This window comes from Dama dama, chromosome 18 (genome assembly GCF_033118175.1).
Source record: "Dama dama isolate Ldn47 chromosome 18, ASM3311817v1, whole genome shotgun sequence".
Taxonomy (NCBI): Eukaryota; Metazoa; Chordata; class Mammalia; order Artiodactyla; family Cervidae; genus Dama; species Dama dama.
The window spans coordinates 12135735-12140734 of NC_083698.1; the positions used below are offsets into that span (position 1 = coordinate 12135735).

Below are 5000 nucleotides of genomic sequence, written 5' to 3' on the forward strand. Positions count from 1 at the left end.
AATTCTTATCAACTTCATACTTGGTTTCTTTGCAAAAATTGACAAGCTGATCTAAAATTCACATGGGGATTCAAGGAAACTGAGTCAAAATAATCTTGGAAAAGAACAAAGTTGTAAGTTGGAGGACTTAAATTTCCCAACTTCAAAACTTGTTGTAAAGCTACAAAAATCAAGACAGTGTGGCACTGGCGTAAGGACACACGTGTAGATCAGCGGGGTAGAACTAAGAGCCCAGGGTTTATAAATAAACCCTCCATTTATAGTCAATTGACTTTTGACAAATGCACCAAAAAAAATTAAATGGGGGAAAGAATAAAATCTTTTCAATAAATGATACTGGGGCAACTGAATATCTGCATGCAAAAAGAAAAATAAAGTTGGACCTATCCTTACATCATATACAAAAATTAAATAAAAGCGCATCACAGACTTAAATGTAAGAGCTGAAAATATAGCACTCTTGGAAGAAAACATGGGCATAGATCTGTTACCTGGAATTTGGCAATGGTTTTTTAAAATATAAAAATGAAAGTATAAGAAACAAAAGAAAAAATTGACTAATTGTACTTTATCAAAACTAACACTTTTGTGCTGCAAGGAATGCAATCAAGAAAGTGGAAAGACAGCTCACTGAATGGGAGAAAATATTTGCAAATCATATATCTAATAAGGGACTTGCATCTAGAGTATATAAAGGACTCTCAGAACTCAGAATTGCATCTAGAGTATATAAAGGACTCTCAGAACTCAGAAATAAAAAGACAAACTAATTAAAAAATCAGAAAGTATCTGAACAGACATGTCTCCAAAAAAGGTACACAAATGGTAAATCAAAACCATAATGGGATGTCACTTCATATAAGTATAATAAAAAGATGGGTAAGTTCTTGCTTGGGTGGCACATATACTAAAATTGGAACGTTATAGAGATTAGCATTGCCCCTGTGTGAGGATGACACGAACTCATGAAGAACAAGCACTGGAGAGGAAGTGGATAAATTAGTACCCTCATACACTGCTATTAAGAATGTAAAATAGTACACTTTGGAAAACAACCTGGAAACTCCTCAGAAGGTAAACATACTGTCACCCTGAATGTGTATAAGCTCAGTCGTGTCTGACTCTTTGTGACTCTATGCACTGTAGCCTGCCAAGCTCCTCTCTCCTTGAAATTTCCCAGGCAAGAATACTAGAGTGGGTTACCATTTCCTACTCCAGGGAATCTTCCCAACCCAGGGGTCGAACTTGTGTTTCTGGCATTGGCAGATGGGTTCTTTACCACTGTGTCACCTGGGAAGCCCCCAAGTCATTCTATGACCCAACAATTCCATTCCTACACCCAAGGAAACACATGTCCACCAAAATATGTTGTATGTGAAAGATCACAGCGGCATTCTTCATAATAGTCAAAGAGTAGAAATAATCCAAATACCCACCAACTGATGGATGGATAATAATAAGTGGTATAGTCACACAAGGAAATATTATTTGGCAATAAAAAGGAATGAAGTATTGACACATGCTACAACATAGACGAAGCTTGAAAACATTAAATGAAAGAAGCCATTCACAAGAGGCCACACATTGTTTGAATGATATTAAATGTCCAGAGCAGGCAAATCCATAGGGACAGAAGTCTATCAGTTGTTATCTAGGGCTGGGAGTGTTTGGGAGGTGACACCTAAAGAGAACAGAATTTCTTTTGGACTGATAAAAATGTTCTAAAATTTACTGTGATGATACTGTCACAATTCTGAGAATATGCTAAAAACCATTGAATTGTACAGTTTAAATGAATGAATTGTGTATCATATGATATTTATATTTTAATAAAATTGCTACCAAAAAGGTCAATAGTGTATTAACCGAAGACTATACTCATTGAGGGATTTCCCAGGTGACGCTAGTGGTAAAGAACCCACCTGCCAATGCAGGAGACATTAGAGACATAGGTTCAGTCTCTGGGTTGGGAAGATCCCTTGGAGGAGGAAATGGCAACCCACTCCAGTATTCTTGCCTGGGAAACCCCATGGACAAAGGGGCCTGGCGGGCTACAGTTCATAGGGTCGCACAGGGTCAGACATGTCTGAAGCAACTTAGCACACACACACATACTCATTGAAGAGGAAACTAATGAATTGGAAGACAGACCTGAGAAAATCACTCTGAATGCAACACAGAAACATCAAGAAATAGAGAACTTGAATGGAATACATTGTTTGAGAATCTCTGTCATATGTCTAGCAGAGAGCCAAAAAAGAGAGAATAGCATTGAAACATGTATATTACCATATGTGAAATAGATCGCCAGTCCAGGTTTGATGCATGAGACAGGGTGCTCAGGGCTGGTGCACTGGGATGACCCAGAGGGATGGGATGGGGAGGGAGGTGGGAGGGGGTTCAGGATGGGGACACATGAGCACCCACGGCGGATTCATGTCAATGTGTGGCAAAAACCACTACAATATTGTAAAGTAATTAGCCTCCAATTAAAATAAATTAATTAATTTTTTTTAAAAAAGAAAACCAAATGAAGATATTTTAAAAAATTGATCATGGCTAAGTAGTTTTCATGATTTAAGACAGATCAGAAGTCCAAGTCTGAAGGATTTCATGGAGAAGGAGCTGTTGCATATTCATATTTAAAGAAAACTTTAAATCCAATTGGGAGAAAAATCATATTGCTTATAAAGGAATGGTGTTTAGCCTGACAAAACAATTCTGTTCAGTAGTAATGGGTGCCACAAAACAAAGAAACATCTTTAAGGTGCAGAGGAAAAAAATAAACTTTTACCTAAAACTCTGTAACTGTTGGGTTGGTCAATAAAAAAATCTCAGACATCCTAAAAAGTAATTTTTTAGAACTCATAGTTCTCTGCTTTTGAACTTCTGATTGACGTAATTCAGCAAGAAGGAAATTAAACCTGGAAGAAAGCTATGGAGTCAAGAAGCAACGCTAAACAACAAAATTCTAAGTGTGCTGAATAAAGTAAGAATGTCACCGAGCCTCATCCAACCATCTTATATTTCATATCAAGGTATCAGGCAATGTGATTAAACTTAGTATTGAACAGATTTGGGGTCTTAAGCTATTTTGAGAATCTTTTTATCTGGCATGAAAAGATTGAATTTTTATAGGTGGAACTGCGATTTAAAATGTTGCTCAGGTAGAGGTGTATGTGTGTGTGTTTCAGGGAGAGGCATGTCTGGTTTGCTAACAAGTCTTCCCTGTCTCCAGGGAATTTGTGGTTGGCAAAAGACCAAATTATTGAAATGCAGGCATCAGAGCTGTCCCCATGGTTCTTTACCCCATCTCTCCATTCTCCATGTCTTACACTTCACTCTTCTCATTCCCATTTCCCGTTCTCTATCCCTATTGGCAGTGACCCCTTCACTGACTGCTGGACGCTGGGTGAGAAGCGAAAAACCTATTCAGTATATCCATGTCTTGGGACCCTTTTGGCAATTAGTTACATCTAATCGAAAGTCACTGATGACTATTCAACCGGAATTTTTGCTGCTTTTAAAAACCATGGCATGTTCAAGATACAGTTTAAGTGAGATGACCTGACCACTGTTGGCCAGGCCTTGGAGAAACAAGTCTCCTGTGACTTACACAATGTACCTGGCTCAAAGTCTTAGGAAATGCATGGATCTTTGTTCTTCTGGTATGAAGATGCTGCTGCTGGGTGCCTCTTCAGACCATTTGTCAATCCCCTTTCAGGAAAACCCACTCTCCCAGGGTCCTAGCAGGGTACCACTGGATGGTAACTTTCGGTACGGTGAAGTATTATTCCTGTTTCAGTGGCCTGATGCGTTGCCTCAAGCTTCGTCCTCTTCTTTGGGTCACATTGTTTACTTTTCCCTTTGACCTTGTGAGGGACTGCTGCTTTCACAGCACACCCCGTTCTGAGCGTCAACGAGCTGATGGCTTCCATGCAGTTGGCAGAGCTCAGCTCACAGCTCTCTCTCATCCGCTTGAACAATCACAAACGGAAAGTCAAGCAGACCCTTTTCCGCACTTGTGCTATATTTATTCTTAGCACTCTGCTGAGACTTGGCAACAGTCACTGGAGCCAGGAGACACTTTGTTTGGATTAGGTCAACAGTCATCCTCTGAGATTTTCATCTATCTTGTTTGTTACGATGCAGTGGTCCCCGTTCCAGCATTCCATCCAAATCACAAATGGCTTGGATAAATCCATCTTGATAAATGACATGGAGAGATGAATCACTGGTATTTATTTGCTTTGAAATTCATGTTTAAATCAATCACAATTAATTAAATGACATTGATGTGTGTCTACCAACACTATTTTCTTAGTTAAGAAAACATGGATGCGAACTCTTAAAGAATTCCAGTTTCTCTAAACTATTCTAATGCTGCTGCTCTTTAGTCGCTGAGTTGTGTCTGACTCTTTGCGACCCTATGGACTGTAGTAGACCTCCAGGCTCCTCTGACATGGGATTTCCCAGGGAAGAATACAGGAGTGGGTTACCATTTCTTTCTCCAGGGGATCTTCCTGACCCAGGGATCGAACGTGCATCTCCTGCTTGGCGGGTGAATTCTTTACCACTGAGCCAGCTGGGAGGCCCTAAACTATCCAGATGTAAATATGTAGCTGCTTAGAAAGGCCATTGTCACTGCTGTTATAATTTCAGTTATTCTGAAGGAGATGTTAATATTCTTGCAAATATATATTAAGTTTAGTAGCTTTCTCTTTAAAGGAAGAGAATAGAGAAATGAGTGTATACTCTGTAGAATGAAGCTAGGCTGTTATTGTTAAAGTTCCTGTGTAGATTTCTACAAAGATTTCATGCTTTGTATTTTGACCTTCATAAATTTCTTCTCTTTAGAAATATATATTTTCCATATCAGATATCCAGTTCTACTGCCTTTGCAATATGCTTCTTGTTTCATTATCACATCACCCACCTCACCGAATTGTATAACACTTCACAATTTTCTGGTGTCTACTTTGGTCTTCACAACAGTCTTG

At 39.0% G+C, this 5000-nt stretch overlaps 1 non-coding gene across 1 annotated transcript; it reads left to right on the forward strand.

The window, feature by feature from the left end:
- Positions 1–883: 883 nt before the first annotated feature.
- Positions 884–985, forward strand: LOC133073174 (U6 spliceosomal RNA). The gene has a single exon (XR_009696883.1). It is a non-coding gene; the product is annotated as a U6 spliceosomal RNA (small nuclear RNA).
- Positions 986–5000: the final 4015 nt, after the last annotated feature.